General features: G+C 41.9%; 1 long non-coding RNA gene across 1 annotated transcript; it reads left to right on the top strand.

The window, feature by feature from the left end:
* Positions 1-1,974: 1,974 nt before the first annotated feature.
* Positions 1,975-5,832, top strand: LOC123985712. The gene is made up of 2 exons (XR_006828728.1): positions 1,975-2,100; positions 3,903-5,832. It is a non-coding gene; the product is annotated as an uncharacterized LOC123985712 (long non-coding RNA).
* The last annotated feature ends 11,291 nt before the right edge of the window (positions 5,833-17,123 follow it).

Below are 17,123 nucleotides of genomic sequence, written 5' to 3'. Positions count from 1 at the left end.
TCCCACCTAAAATCCATCACTGACCCTCCCCTGGACCCCCTGCAGTTCGCCTACAGAGCCAACAGGTCTGTAGATGATGCAGTAAACATGGCCCTTCACTACATCCTCCAGCACCTGGACTCCCCAGGAACCTACGCCAGGATCCTGTTTGTGGATTTCAGCTCTGCTTTTAACACCATCATCCCGGCCCTGCTGCAGGACAAGCTCTCCCAGCTGAGTGTGCTTGACTCCTGCAGGATCCACCTGCAGGTGGATCCCAGACTTCCTGACGGACAGGAAGCAGCACGTGAAGCTGGGAAAACACGTCTCTGACTCCAGGACCATGAGCACCTGATCCCCTCAAGGCTGTGTTCTTTCCCCCCTTCTCTTCTCCCTGTACACCAACAGCTGCACCTCCAGTCACCAGTCTGTCAATCTCCTGAAGTTTGCGGACGACACCACCCTCATTGGGCTCAATCCCAGGTGGGGATGAGTCTGCCTACAGGTGGGACCTGGTGCAGCCAGAACAGTCTGGAGCTCAACGCTCTGAAGACAGTGGTGATGGTCATGGACTTTAGAAAGAGCCCAGCCCCACCCTCCCTCATCATCCTAAGTGACTCCCCCGTCGCCACTGTGGACTCTCACCTCATTTACATTTACATTCACCTCCCAGGACCTCAAGTGGGAGCTGAACATCACCTCCCTCACCAAGAAGGCCCAGCAGAGGATGTACTTCCTGCGACAGCTGAAGAAGTTCAGCCTGCCAAAGACAATGATGGTGCACTTCTACACCGCCATCATTGAGTCCATCCTCACCTCCTCCATCACCATCTGGTACGCTGCTACCACTGCCAGGGACAAGGGCAGACTGCAGCGCATCATTCGCTCTGCAGAGAAGGTGATTGCAGCCTATCTTCCATCACTTCAGTACCTGTACGCCTCCATGACTCTTAGGCGAACAGGAAAGATTGCAGCTGACCCCTGCCATCCCGGACACAAACTGCTTCAGACTCTCCCCTCTGGCAGGAGGCTGTGGTCCATCAGAACCAAAACCTCTCACCACAAAAAAAAGCTTCTAACCGTCTGCAGCTTCATCAACAAGGCCCAGGCCCCACTGACACCCCCCCTCCCCCCCTTCAAATAATACATTTACAGTCGTCTCTGCGCATGTTAATATCACTTCATGTCATATCATGAACAAACCTGTTAATTTGTTGTTAATTGTAAATTGTTGTTGTTCCATTTTTATTTTTTTATATTGTATTATATTATATTTTTTTTCTCTATTCTTCTGTTATTCATATATAACTTGCATTTGTTTATTACATATTTATATATTTCTACATCATGTATGTCAGCTGTATGTCTGTCTGCGTGTAGCACCTTATCACCAAAGCAAATTCCTTGTATGTGTAAAACACTACTTAGCAATTAAGCTCCTTCTGATTCGGATTCTTCTCTTACACTGTTGCACACAAAGTGGTTGCGAGTTTTTCCTTGCACTTTTTTTTACTCGGTAATGGATGTGATTGAAAATGTAGCGAAGTACAATACTTTTAGCAAAACATACTTAAGTAAAACTAAAATTACAGAAAACTACTTTAAAAAGTACAAGTACACAAAAAAGCCTACTCAATTACAGTAACGTGAGTAATTGTAATTCGTTACTTTCCACCTCTGATAGTTAAATGGTTTCTTTTATTGTTTGGTTTAACCGTGTTAATTGTTGTTTTATGATCAGGAGTCTCCACAGGGTGTTTTGTTTTTAAAGGCCGTGGCCACCAAAGCGTTTTTTGCCAGCTGAAAACGCCAGCTGCTGTTCTGAAAACACCCAGCAGGGAGCGCTAGTGGGCGTTTTTGAGGCGCAGCGTTTTTTTCCCACTGCTTTGGTTGCTATGATACATTTGTTGCAAGTAGTTCTAGCTAAGTTTACTGAATGTAATAATGTCAACACAGAGTAGAGTAGACTACTTGTTCTGGCTCTTGCTCTGTATAAAGAGAAGGCTGAAGCAGGTAGAGAGAGAGGATGGACTGGCCTTATGTGGGTTCATGATTTTGTGGGCAAGGAAACATCTCGGCGAGTACCACCGTTTAGTCCAAGAGGACGAAGCTCGGTTCCAGGTTAGTAACCGTTGCTTCCCTCTATGGAGGGGCGGGACAAATACCATGTATCTCTATGGCGGGCGGCTGTGGCTCAGGAGGTAGAATGGGGTTGGCTGTTAATCAGAAGGTCGGCGGTTCAATCCCGGCTCCCCCAGGCTGCATGCCAAAGGTGTCCTTGGGCAAGATACTGAACCCCGAATTGTGTATGAATGTGTGTTAATTTTAGTTTCTGTTTGAGCACTATGTGTGTGAATGGTGAATGCAGATGTAGTGTAAAGGCGCTATACAAATACGGAGCATTTACATTTACTGTGATTGGACAGCTGAGTAAAAAGTGACGAGTGCAGCGTTTTTCCCAAAGTTGAACATTTTTCAACTCTCGGCGACCGTAAAGAAACGCTCAGCGCCCAGCATGGAAAAAACTCTCAGCGCCTCGTCACACTGCTGCCATTGAATAGACGTGCTGAAGCAGTGGACTGTATGAGTAAAATAATGTTTTTTTAGCATTAAATGTACTTAAACAGTTTCTAGTAGACACCCAAAATAAAAGTATAAACGTGAAAATGAGCATAATACGGGACCTTTAAATGTAAGTATGCAGCATTTTATTTAAATCTGGAAAAATATGTCAAAGAAGCTTCTTTTCACAAAACAAGTTTATAGTCCACACTATACACAAACCACCAAATACATGTATGTACAAGTACATACTTAAAAAGTAGAAGCAGCAGCTGAATTGAGTAAGTACATGCAGTTGGTGGTTGAGGCAGGAAAATGGCATGAGATTTAGCTCGAAGCTTGGGGAGCTTTGTCAGTTAAGCCCTGCCCCCTGTGGCTTTTCCAGCTATGCTTGAAACCATTCATCACTGTGGGAGGAAAAGCCAAAGAGCTATATATTAATTTACTGACGTAGCTTCAGTAAATCTTCGCAAGATCCTTCATCATGCACTTATGGGGCTTGCTGAGTCTGTAATTATTTCTGTAAAAAAGGCAGCAGCTGGTCCTTTGCAGAAAGGACTTGTGTGTGAGCTTCCACAAAAGAGGCCTGGCCTTTTATCAGCAGGCAATAAAAGGGGTTGTCAGACCTGTAGGGCTTGATTTATATTACATAGCTTCTGTTCTGTTGTTCTTTAGCTGTAATGATCAGGAGCATAAAGCTGCCTGCCCACTCTGAGTGGACACTTTCACGCCATTACAAATGTATAAAACCCTGAGTTATCGTTTAATGTGTCTATTAGCTCATGTGTGGGTCTCTTTCAGCTCTGGTCACTTTGCAGAGCACAACCTCACCTGTTCTTGTGACCATGAGGCTGTATATCACAGAACATGAACTAAAGAGAGAATAATGATGACCCCATAAAGATGAAACAACAATGGAAGAAGTTAATTCAGGGTTGTTCTGCATCACACATGGGTGGTTGGGCTTAGGATACAGGTTCACCAGAAGCCCTCCCAAAATGCTTTGTCTCAGCCTTTATAAACTGAATCAAATTAGATTGCTTTTTCCTGTTCTTTAACAGTGTTTGATTCATTTTACATTTTTCCTTTCCAGGAGAAAGGACTTTAGAGTAGACGTTGTATGATCAGAGAAGTGCAGGAGTTTAGTTCTTTACCAGCACTATGACAAATACTAACTTCTGTGCTAACAGTACGTTCAGTTTCCTCAGTAGCATTCTCAGGACCTGCTTCCTAGAACTGCCCACTACCTTGTGTGCCACCAACTTTAGCTCTGTCCTCACATTGCATCCCTCTTTTTCCCTCGCAGGTTGATCTCTTTATTGCATTCCTCACTCCCTTTCTGTCCTCTCTCTTTCTCTTAGGATCCTGAAGGAGGCAGCACTAGTGGCAAAGGACACAGTTGTATGTGCCTTTCATAAGGAAAACATGGAGTGGTGCCTATGTGTCTGGAGGGGCTGGGGCTGCCACGAGCTGGAGGTCTTCTACCAGTCCTACGAGGAGCTGAGCCACTTGGAGACCAGCATAAGGAAAAGAAAGTAGCTGTTGTGCTGCGACGGCAAGGTGCAGAATTGCAGCTCTGTATGGAGGATGACCCGAGGGGAATACACACAGACACTCTGCCAGTTCTCAGAGCGAACACGGACATCAGGTCATTTTCATATTTAGTGCTGTATGGTATTTTTGGCCCCTGTTTGATATGAGTGGGATTCAGTTCAAGATGTGGTGGATTCTGCCTCCAACTGCTGCAGTCCATTGTGTATCCTTCGTCTGTCCAATTCAGTTTCCCTTCATTTAACTATTCCAATCTGCCACTTTATGCCCTCTGGAGGTGACACTCAATGTGGACATTCGTAAAGGAAAAGGGTTAATTGGTATTAACAGCAATGTTCTTGAAACAAACAGCTGGTTGTGGATTGGTGGATGCAGTAGATGTGTACAGAGACATCATTATCTGTATCTGTTTAACCAACAAAATGATCTGTCTTTATATCTGTATTCAGATAGAGGGCCCAATGTGGGTGTGGTTTATAAAGGAAGCCATGTTAAATCACATGTTGTATTTTCTAACCTCATATACACTGGCAATGGAATTGTTTTGCCTTTAAAGCATCAACTTGATAATATAATAATACATCCTACACTTTTCATCTCTCTCTCTCTTTTATTTTTTTATTTTTAGCCAAACAAACTGTCTGAACCCTCCACCACCCAACCTTTAACTGGGAGACATTGAACAAACAGAAACTGAAGAACAATGTTTTCTAAATTAACTATATAGAACCATATCCTTCAGTTGAGGGGAATAATCTTAAATTCCAATGGGCTTCAATCACATTAAATGTCAATCCAACAACACTAGTAGAACAACATGGCGCCACCGAGCCATGATGTCCAAACAATCTGCATAGACCGATTTTGCAGCCTGTGCATAGAACTGAGTTATAAGTATACAACAGCCTTCTTCTGTACAGCATCACTACAGTTAACCAGAAAATCACCAAACAAATCACCAACAATAAATAAAAAGAGCTATGGATACTGTGGCAGGTGCAACAAGCAATATTAGGTTACAGAAATGAAATAAAACATAAGCAATGCAAATAAAACAGAGGTGTATGAAAAATATAAAGTCCACAGTGGCTCCAGCCACAAACACACATATCAAAGCAGAGAGAGCGGCGCAGTTTTCACACATTGTGACAGATGCACACTGCACTGTGGTACACAGGGAATACAGTCATTGTACTCACCTGTCTAAATGTCATTCTGTTTATATTATGGCCAATCCTCTCAGCCTCTGGGTCCAAATATAACCAGTCCACCTCTTTGTCCCACTAAAACCAGTCTGCTTAGCCTACTGCTCACAAACTGCTAGGCCTGGCCCGGGAGAGACTGCATGTATCCCCCAACACTGGCCAGTGGAGCTGGGGTAGAAGAAATATGCATTTTCATTCCATTATTTATGCTTTCCTAAATAACGGCACTGACACTTTCACACACTTGTCCTCTCTCATCTAGTATATTTTAGATGTGGCATATGAATCTGCATGCCAGCTGCAGCTCCAATTGTTACCAAAGTGGCCTGGAAGCAAAAAATGAACATCTGTGTTCTGTGTTATGCAACAGACCACTGGTTCCCAGCTTGTGCCAATAAAAACCTAATACTTTGACGGATAAAAGACCACAATGGTTTAAATGATTCTGGCATAAGCCTCCACTGTGAGTTACTTGCTCGACTGTGTTCCACTAGTATCTGTACCTCAAAAAGAATAAAAAAACAAGATGAAACCACTTTTATTTAAGTAGTAGTTTTCTCTGTAGAAGACAACATTGGATTGTTCAGTATAACTATGGTGGACATTGCTTCTTTAGCCTTATTTATTAAAACAGCATGCTGTGATAAATCCTCTCAGCTGCAGTTTGTTTGGTTGGGCTGTAAACACCAGTAGACCAGTCCCTATTCGGTTTGATTTCTGACAGACTAGCTGCTGGAACTTGTATTATTAAAATACTCGGCCATTACTACCAGTAACCATGGGGTGTCACCAAATCAGCCAGGACACCTGCAGTCGGACTGGATTATGCTCTGACAACTGCGGCGTTTACCAGCTCAGAGTTGACTGCTTTTATTAAATTAACTGTTTATTTAATTTATGGGATTAAAACATTGATTTATCTACACATCTGCGCTTCTCAGCAGCAAGCAACCATGTGTTTCTGACTTCCACTGTTGTTGTTGCCGTCTGTGGGCACCAAGAGCTCTGTGATACTACTTCATATTTATATTAAAAATAGACAAAACTGGACATTTCTCGGAGAAAATAAGGCGAGGAAGTTGATCTACCTGGTGAGTTCAGAAAAATATGTGTCTGTTACTTGATTCCAGCTATCGTTGTACTTTACTGTAAACAAGTTAGCATAGCATAGCCCCGATCGATCCAAACTCATCCAAACATTTGAAAAGTTGTTGACCTGCTGTCTTGCTGACAGCCCCGACAAAGCATGAATTTATATATTGTAACAAATCGGCATCATGTTGTAGTTTTTTCCAGCATTGTTTTGATCTGTTTATTGTAATTAAATCATTTCATACCACTGTAGTAATTACGGGTTGTGTTTATTTGCATTTTCACTAGCAAGGACCACAATCAACAGGTATGATTAAATGAGTTATTGAGTAACAAGCAGAAGATGTATGAAGCTTGCAGTAGCTGAATAGACATTAGAAAGCGTTGTGGGGAAGCTACGATAGGGAAATCCGCTGTAGCACCCGGGCACGACGGACCCCCAAAACCAGAATTGAGTAGCTGCTAGACCGGTCTCAGACGATCTCGCATGGTTGTGCGCTGGATTTCCCTAGTTCACGAGGGTCTTAGAGGGTTCAGAGATGACTAGACTTTGAAGAAAAGATGAAAGTAAGCTGCCCCAATTGACTGGACTTCAGATCGCTTTGGTAGAAAGAATATAGAACCATATCCTTCAGTTGAGGGGAATAATCTTAAATTCCAATGGGCTTCAATCACATTAAATGACTCAATTGCGGGCATGAGATGCAGTGAAATGAAACTGAAGAGAGCGAGCGTGGACGTGACGGCTAAGGTTCAAGTCAAGTGAGGGATGCTGTAACTGGCGCAGATGGTGTGGATGCAGACCGGACGGAGAGTCTGCTGTAAGAGAAAGGCTACCGGGGTCTTGTCTCTTGACGTTGAGTGCCTCTAAGAAGTTGGGTTATCCGGGAATGCGTTTGGAAGCCAGTGCTTCCGCTAAGATGGACTTCAGTGGAGTGCGTTTTGTTGCCACTGTGGGCGTGTTGGTGAAATGAGAAGTGGTGACGAGATTGAATGACGGGGAGGTCATGTTGGGCTTGTTGTGACGGTGGCTGAGTTCTTTGAAGCAAACCTGTAACCCGAGAGAGGGCTATGCTGTTGGCTGGCTATGCGGTATGCGGCGTTTCGGGGAGCATTTTCCTGCAATTAGTCTTCTTTGTAGAACCCCCAAAAACCTGCAGAATATGTGGCGGCGGTGTACGATTGGTTTCTTGGGGTGTCGTGGTTGTTTGTGAAAAGTTGAACCGGTCCTGTTGGCGAAGGTTGAGCCAAAGCGAGGAGGAATTGGTGATCGAATGCTGATTGCATGGGCTTTCAATCCAGATTAATGTGTGAGATGGATTGTGTCGAGAGTGAATCCTAGAAATCTAGGGTCTTGGGAACACCTGCTGTTTCTATGCAGACCTTGGTTGGAGAAACCAGAGAGCTTGGAGCGGCGGCAATGGGTTAGAATGGGACCGGGAACCGCTTGGGGGGCATGTTGGGGTTGCGTGGTCGAGTGGACCCTGGTTACACCACTGAAGCAAGCTGTGGCTTGGGAGCAGTCTGGATTTTTGGTAAACCTGTGCCTCTGACTTGGGGACTGAATCTAGGATAATGGCCATGTAATCGTTTTAGTGTATGGAGAAGGTGGACGCAACTTAGAACGAGATATCGTGTAGTTTACAATGTGTTTGAGTAAACTATTGAGATGAAGAACGGGAGATGGAGATGAAGAACGGGAGATGAAGAATTAGGATTATGAATGACTTCGCTTGTAATGATTAAGAACTCGAAACAACTGTACTTGAGTGGTTAGCTTGTGTGCTGCTAGCATCATTTATAACAGAACTGGAGATTGCTATTGAAAGATAAGCGAAGAACGGCATGAAGTTCCTGTCCTTTGAATCGATTTCCATCAATGATTTTTTGGATGGTTCTGTGTAATGGACCATTTTGTGCGGTCAGGTTAGTGGTTGATGGGAACAGACGGTGGGCATCCTGGTGCCTAATGCCCCTACTGAGGCTGCTGAGGTTGTTCGAGGTGTACAACTGGGCGCTAGCATCTCGGTGCTGGGGCCCCCTATGGAACTGGCTGCTGTAGCTGCTGGACGTGTCCAGCTGTGGCACCTAATGAAGCCTGCTGCTGTGGTAGGTAGATGTAGACGCCTGGGGTGCTGGCATATCCCAGTACTGGGTACCTGAAGCTTCGGGAGCTGGATGGCAGGGTGCTGATGACTCGATGTGGTTGTCCTGTGTGATGTAGGCTGTTGGTGCGGTCAACCCCGATGAGAGGTGGAGGCTTGGAATTCTGGTGGTGGTTGACGTCCTGTTTTGCTTTGGTACCGACTTCTCTGCTATCTTGAGATGGAGGTAATATGTGAACTATCCCATTAACAGTGGCGCTGACGTCACGGCGTGCGTAATGCGCCACCTGGAAAGGAGCTGGTGTTGACGGAACTGAATGCATGGCACGCTGACATGATAGCTTAAAAAGTTTGCTGTATTGTCTGTTCTCTAAATCGGAATTGTTACATTTATAACCGTTTTCTGAAGAGTGGCTATAGTTCGTGTCTTGATTGTTCGTGAAGACTGTTTGACCCAGGACCTCGCTGCCGCATGGAAACGCTGTGATCAGCTGTTTGATGAGAGGCAGGGGATTCTTCGGGTGCAATGTTTCAGATTGTTGAGGAAAGTGGACCGTGGAAGGTGGATGGCGTTAAGGCTGGACTCGCCCGCTCCCTGGCCGACTTTAGGATTGTAGAAAGCGGGGCCTCAAGCGTGGAGACGGAGGACAGAATTCGGCTTCTGGTGCTGGGATTGCTGACGTGAACATGGAAGATGTCTCGAGTCCGTCCGAATAATTCAGCGTTCGATGGGGACAGCAATGTGCCGACACTTCTCGAAGAGGTAAGTGGATGGAAGTAGCTGGTAATAATTCGCATTATCGGATGTTAGCGTAGTGTGCTCGACGCGATGTTGCTTGGTCTTGGTTCGTCTGCTAAATGCGAGGGCCATGCAGGATACGAGGGCGAAGGGGGGGACTTAGGACGTGTGGGTATTTATGGAAATTCTGGCGATGACGTGCTTGATGTGTGGTCCCGCTCCTGAAACTCTGCTAATTAGCACCACATCGCATTATGTGTCTCGGCAGTAGTCCAGCAAGAAAAGCGATGCAAGGATTAAATTTGCATTCGGTCTTAAAGCACAGTTAGAAAGTTAAATTAACTTCAGCTCCAATGAGGCTTTGGCAGTGTGTCAGTAGCTTATCATGGGTATGTTGTTGTTTAAAATTAACAAAATAATATTTTTTCTTGGTTAAAATGACAAGGCACTCGAGTTTCAGGATGTCTTGGATGAGTGAAAGATGTGGCTTGCTCCGGAGCTAGTTTACAATGGTATTAAATGAACTTATTGGAAAAAATAGACTTCTGGCTAAATCTGGCATATTTACATTGATGCAAAGCTGAAATGTTCATTAATGTGCACTGTCCCTTTTGAATACATAAATAAACAGCCAACTCCTAATAAGCTTTTTTTAATTGCCGCTGGTTAAATCTACACAGAGCAGCAGACACGAGTCACCTCTGTCTTGATTGACAGGTCGCTATGTTAGCGATTTGTCAATCACAAGGTAGCCCTAAAGCCTTCACTGCTTATCGTCTATTTTCCCCAAAATGGGACCATAATTTACTAAATGTTTGTTTATCATTTGCTCTTTTGTATCAAACCCGATTCCTCTATAGAACAGAATTGTTTCACTTGATTAATTTTTTTCAGACGATATTCCACATTATGTACTTAAACTTCATGGGTGGCAATAATGGTGAGCAGGACTGTACATGACACCACTGAGAACAGGGCTTTGGGTGAAGCATTTTATAAATAAACAATGAAAAGCTGTCAGTCACAGTGGAAAGGCTGAGGACCAATCAGACCTTTCATTTTATCTTTCCAGCCAAATCATTTTGTTGACTTAAATTGGCACATTGAATATCTACTGTGGCCAGGAAAGAACTGTATGTTGTCCATAACAGCCTTGTATAAAGAAGTTATTTATTATTTCATTATCAAAATGAAAGTGTATTGCGATGGAAGTTGTTGTGTACATAATCACTGTATAATATGAAAGTGAATAAAGTTCTTATGATAACTCTTCAGATTTGAAAATTGTGTCCCTTAATCATTGACACAGACGAGAACTTCACAAATCTGTCCTACTACATTCATACTCAGCACATTCTTGAATGGCGAGAAAGAGACGTCTGATGAGGTGATGATGACAGATGGGAGAAGGAAGCTGATAACAAGGCTCCAGCTTGGTATGAGGAAGAAAAGAAGCTGCTTCCTGCTCAGAGATCTGGCAAAGCCTTCTGCTAAATGGTTGGGAAAATCCCTTTTTCAACCTGTTTTTATGTGTAACAAAATCATGTATTTGGCTCACAGCAGTAATCTGTAACATATCTGAAAGCCTAGTTTACTATATCAGGTGAAGATATTAAAGTGGTAATCCAATAATTTAGTATTTGACTATCTATAAAGTTGAGGGACTTAAAGAGAGCCTGAGATATTGTTTCTTTCAGTCCCTAGTAAAGTCAATCTCAAAAAAAACATTTGATACTACTATTCCCATAATGCAATGTGTTAGTGTCTCTCATTAGACCCTCCATGTTTATAACAAGTTCTCCAAACTAAACAAAATATGTTCGTCATGTTATGAACAAAAAATCTAACTCAAGGTCCATTTGTGAAGGACATTCTTGTGAGCTAGTCAACTCTTACTGAGTTTACGTAAACTCCGGAAGATTTGCCATCATTTTAAAGCGACGTCAATTAAATATGATGTGTTGCACAGCTGCATCATCTGTCCACTGTTAGAGCTGTGATCTCTGTCAGAGCAGAGAGCAGCTTTTGGCACTAAAAGCTACAGATCATTTCTTCACAATCCAGAAACATGTCTGTCAACATTATAACATGTAGAAACATCTCGAGGTTCCAATAAACATTATAGGGGTAAACCAGGGCGAAAGTAACAAGGCGATTTTCTCAGAGCCCTGACTGCATTTGCAGTCCAAGCTGTGACAGCACCTTCAGCACGCAACCCTTGATGGAGCTGCCAAATATCGCATGATTTTGTCATCGTTTCCCGCAGCCGTCTTCAGAAAACTGTTTTCGAGCACGGCAAGTAAATTTCTGAAGCGGGAATTACAAGTTGTGTCTCTCGTTTCACGTGTCACAGTAAGGATTAATCTACAGGTTATTTAGTGCTTTAACACACCCTGAAGTTTGCCCTGTCAGAGTTTTTCAGTATAACAATAAATTGTGTTTATTTGTCAGGAGTTCCTGTTACAAGTGTTTCTTTTGTCCCTCTGCTAATGTGGTGACTTTCTGTGTGTTGCAGCATTTATTAAAACATGCTTATGTCATATTATACCAACAGAATATGCCAATAGCGTGGGTCAGAAAGACAGAGGTCTGATTCAGCCAGAAGGCGTTTCTGGACATCTCTATGAGAAACATTAGTCTCAGGTCAGCTGATAAAGTCGCTTTGTTCAGATAATGTAGGAGGAGGCCAGAGATAATTGGGGAGAAGACTAGACCACAGGTACAGATCACATTATTAAGTCTTCTCCTTGGACTAGGAGAGGAAGCTGCATGCTTATATTAAGAGAGCGGCTGATATTTATTTTGGCCTGTCTCCTACTCCATACTGTTCTTACTAAAACAAATTTAAATTCATTTCAAAATGTGAAATTTATATAAGCCTATTCTGTATATAGCTTTTAAATTTTTATCTTAATTTTATTGTTACTTTTTCATTTTTGTCCTATCTCTCTAAATTATGTTTCATTTTTTCACTGTTGCACTGCTGCAACATGCAAATTTTCCCAGCGCAGGATCAGTAAAGTCTTATTTTATTTTAATCATTTCAGGTTCATAAACAATCTCCATCTAACCATTTCCCCCTTTTTATGTGCACACATTTGCATATTTATATTATATATTTATAATATATCCTTAATATAATATGAAATATTCTAAACAATTCAAGTTTGGACTGTCAGGTTACTTTTGAAACTGAATATTTAAAATAAAAATGTAATTAAATTTTTTTTTTTAAAGATAAAGGACAAAAGATGTTTGCAGTTAGACATTAACAAGGTCACAGTCATGTTTATTTATTAAATACAAGGGTGGTAACACAAAAAATCTTACTTTTGTTGTTACTTTTGTCCCAGCTGACAGGGTCGAAAGTAACAATGTGCCACTTATGTTTAAAGTGAAATTATACGGAAGTCATTCTACATTTGTAGAAAATACCACCTGATATTGATAGACCACACCTGTGAGTTAGTGACTACAGCAAAAATATATCTCCGTCTGAAACATTACCCTTTAAAATTAAATAAATGGTTAAAACGCAGACAAAAATCATTTAGGTCTATAGAAAACATGCGACACAAGGCAAAGGTTGTGCTGAAAATTTAAGGGAGAAAAAAAAAGTTTGCTTGAGGAGGGTGCAGCAAAGCGCCTCATTATTAGGCTACAGACTTTTCTTTAGTGCTGCTGTTACTTATAGCCTACTTGAAGACAGTAGGCTACTGGGGATGCCAGCAGCAGGGGCTGGTAGTAGCCTAACCTGTTACAAGTAGCTGAACGCAAATTTGCTAAATAAATAAATAAAATAAGATATGTCATTGGCACCTCCTTTTACACGTTCCTTTTTAAAACTGTAGCCTACATTTACTCTTTACTCTGTATTTTCTTTGGGCCAATCTGCTTTTAACTTCGCTACAGTTTTCATTCATACCTTCATAACTTCAACCGTCTGTAATCTGCATTGGGCTTCATTAACCAAAGGGAGCTGGCATCCAGGCTGTGTGCCGTTTGGCAGATCAGCCCTGGTCTCGGACGCTTGTCACAGTCACAGAGCTGGGCAGATGCAATCATTTAGAAAATCAGGCAAACACCTTTTCAGTTTTTATTTCACCTTTATTGTTCTAATAATACAACTGAAATCCAGTGAGCGCACACCATGGCATGGCTGATATGGTAAACATGAGACCGACAGCACAGTCCAAAGCACCAGTTTATGGTAAGATTGATGATGATATGGCTAATTTATTTATTTATTGTATTCAAGGACTCAGCTGAGTTAATTTCTTTACTTTAGGAGAGATAAAGATGGGTTTCTAGTCCCAGCAAATACCCTCTTTGAGCCACACTAATAACTACATTCTGTTTTCAAAAGTCATTAGAAATGAGCATTTAAGTGCTTTATTTAAAAGAAAAAATCCCCCCGAACCCCCCTGGTCCTTCAGAGTCCCCCCTGGTTTTATAGTCGCTCCTACACCCCTGCTTCACACCACTGAGATGTGGTAGAAAGCAAACCACTCTTGGACTTCCCTCTGCTAGCCTAGTTCCCTCAGTTGTCACAGAGATCATTCACTCATCAGAGCTAAATATGAAACTTTGGTAACGGGGCTTACAGGTGGTTGTAACCCCTGTCTCTGTTAAAGCTAGTCACTGGACTTTGAGTTAAGATTTTTTAATTATTGTTTCAAAGGTCGAGAATGAACTTTCACGCTGGAATCTTCAAACACCGTTAGAAAATGTCTTATAAAAATGATTCATATAAGCATTTTCTTCCCTGACCCTTTCCATAACACCCTTACTGGTGATACACTGTCAAGCTACACTATATTGCCTAAAGTTTTGGGACATGTACCTTTACATGCACATGAAGGTTAATGACATCCCATTCTTAATCCGTAGGGTTTAATATGGAGCCTTTACTATAGCTATAACAGCTTAAACTCTTCTGGGAAGGCTTTCCACAAGGTTTAGGAGTGTGTTCATAGGAATTGTTGACGATTCTTCTAGAAGCGCATTTGTGAGGTCATGCACAGATGTTGGAGGAGAAGGCCTGGCTCACAGTCTGATTACACATGGCTCCAATGGCGGTAGGGTCCTTTAAAGTTCTGGAATAAAAAGTTTGTTTTTGTTAGAAACTTTTATTTCTAAGCAAGCAGTTTAATAACTAAGTTAAAATGGGCTGAATAAATCAGTTGAGAGACCCAACTTTGTAAACCCCACCTAAAAAATTAAAAATAGTGGAGTCTCTGAGGCCCCTCTCACCCCTTCCAAAAGACGCAAAATTGTTTAGTTCGCCCTGCATTAGGATTCATCTAAAGCCGCATTTCAACCAAAGCAACTTTACCCTGGAGCTAGGAGCCAAAGTTGTTATAGGTTTTCACTTGTCAGAAAGTCTCCTCCTCTCCAAAGCAAGCGGAACAACTGATTACAGCAGGTAATAAAGCTCGTTAACCAGCCCGTTCCTCTGACACTCAGGCCAACACAGACGTGATGCTGCCAGCTGATCTGCAGCTTTTGTCGGCTGGAAATGTTTTAATAACCTTCCAAAATGTTGTGATTTTATTTTTCTGTTTCTTTCTCTGTGCGGGAGTTATTTTATGAACGTGATGGTTTTGTCCAGTTTGTTATTAAATTTGTAACAATCTTTATCATGTGTCTCTTCATTATACTCCCACACAAAAAAGCTGTTTTTAATGGTCAAGCAAAGTTTTTCATTATATTCCAGTCAAATCTGACATATAAATTTTGCTCATGGATAGTAGTTACAAATAATGTATGACGTATAGGCCTACAGCCTACGTCAGCTATTTAATTTGCCTAATATTCCCAGGTCTTTAGACCACGGTAGAAACGCACACAACAGTGGGCTGAAGGAACCTTTTAGTTCTTTGAAAAGAGATCCGGAAGTTCAAAAGTCCCTGGTACTTTTGGTCGAAACACGGCTTAAATGGTCAACTCAGAATGATGGCTGATGCTGGAGCACAGTCATATCTGTCCCAGAGAAAGAGAAATCAAGGTAACAAAAGAGAAAAGGCTGTTGAGGGCAGTGGTGGCCCAAAGGTTAGAGAAGCGAGCTTGTGACCGGCCGGTTCAATCCCTGGACCGGCAGGATAAAATCTGGGTGTGAGCCCTCCCGTTCAGACACAGTTAGTGAGTCAGCAGCTCTGACTACACCTGCGTTTCCGCCGGTAAGAGCTGTTTGCCTAAATGTGCTTGTTGTCGGTTGTTGGATGTATTTTACAAGAAAGACACAAAGAGAGCAGCAGAGTAGTTTTATATTGCTGTGTGTCACCTTTAGAAGGAACGTTAGCTGCCGACTAACACTGTGCTGACAGCTACCTATACTTCTGCACAGATAAACTAAGGTGCTCTGTTCACTTCGTTCTGCTGTTTGAGGGAGAAAAGTTTCACGGGCATCGCGAGGTATTTTTTATGTAATCTGACTAAATACCTTTCACTTAAACTAGGATTATTACATTAACAAAAAAACTTAGTGTACCTTAAAATAATTATCACATTGGTAAAACAGGTTTATTACTTATTCCTCCTTTTTAAAACAATCATTTAAATTTAAAACAGTATTTGAACAGATTTAATAGCAAACCTATTATATGATCTAAATAACTGGAAATACATGTAATAATGTCAGTGTCAATATAAAATAAATAATATTCCTGACACCAAGGTAAAGAGTGAAGAAGAAATGGCCCTATATAGATTTCAGAAAAAGATATGAAATGTTAATGTGAAGGTAAATGCTGCTCTGTCATGGTTATTATGGGCCAACAGAATCAACACACACACACACACACAGACACACACACACTCAGATTCATAATGCAATATATAAAATCATTATCACAATATTGCCTATACACACACACACACACACACACACACACACTCAGATTCATAATGCAATATATAAAATCATTATCACAATATTGCCTATACACACACACACACACCTCTGTCTATAGATTTGTCTCACTCTTACCCCTGCCTTGGCTGATCTAGGCCTTTCTCCCAGTACTGTTTCCTTCTCAGATTATTTCCCACACTTTTTTGAACCTGATATCTTATTTCCTCTACCTGCAGCTCTCGGTGTGCAGCAGTCTCTGTGAGCATCTCCCTCTTATTTTCTCATAGCAGTCAGCCTTGGCAGCAGCTGTAGCACTACAGCAGGTCAGTCATAGTGAGCCAGTCCCAAATACTGTCAGCAATCTTTACATCTTGTCGTGGTCACATATTTGTTTAATTATCTAATATATATCCTTTGTTTGTTATAATAAATCTAGTCACAGATCACCTCCAGTAGTATCAGCAGCAACAACAGCAGCAGCAGCAGCATCACCAGCAACCCCTCAACAGCAACAGTTCCCTGTAAGTTATGTCAGCCCACCATGTTTTAAAGCCAGATCTGGGTATTCCCTGTGTTTCTTTTTCAAAACTGTCATAGCATTTGTTGATGTATCGATACAGAAGCATCTGTATAGTATATAATCAAAGAATACATAACAATATATTTCTGTATTGATATTTTGAGAACAGCCCTATTTAAATCCTTGTTCCATGTGCCCCTTTTATGCTTTGAGCACCTGCCCTTCCAAAGGTCTCTGCACAGCCCTGATCCTATGTGTAATTCAGGGCACAATTCAAACAGGATCATTTAGTTGTCTCTTGCCATTGACTACCGTACATATTTTTTCCGAAGTAAGGTCCCATGGTGGTCCACCAGAGGGGGAGGCTCTCGATGCTCTATCAAGTTACTGCCAGTGGAAACTGAACATTTCCTGCTGCTGCAGTTTCACATTAAAAACATTTCACTGGTGAAACACAAGTTGACTTTTATTTTGAAGTAGTCACAGGAAATGCAATGTTTGTGAGTGAGATTAGCGC

This window comes from Micropterus dolomieu, linkage group LG17, assembly GCF_021292245.1.
Source record: "Micropterus dolomieu isolate WLL.071019.BEF.003 ecotype Adirondacks linkage group LG17, ASM2129224v1, whole genome shotgun sequence".
Classification (NCBI taxonomy): Eukaryota; Metazoa; Chordata; class Actinopteri; order Centrarchiformes; family Centrarchidae; genus Micropterus; species Micropterus dolomieu.
The sequence above is the reverse complement of the archived record's forward strand: the minus strand, read 5'-3'. Positions and strand labels throughout refer to the sequence as shown.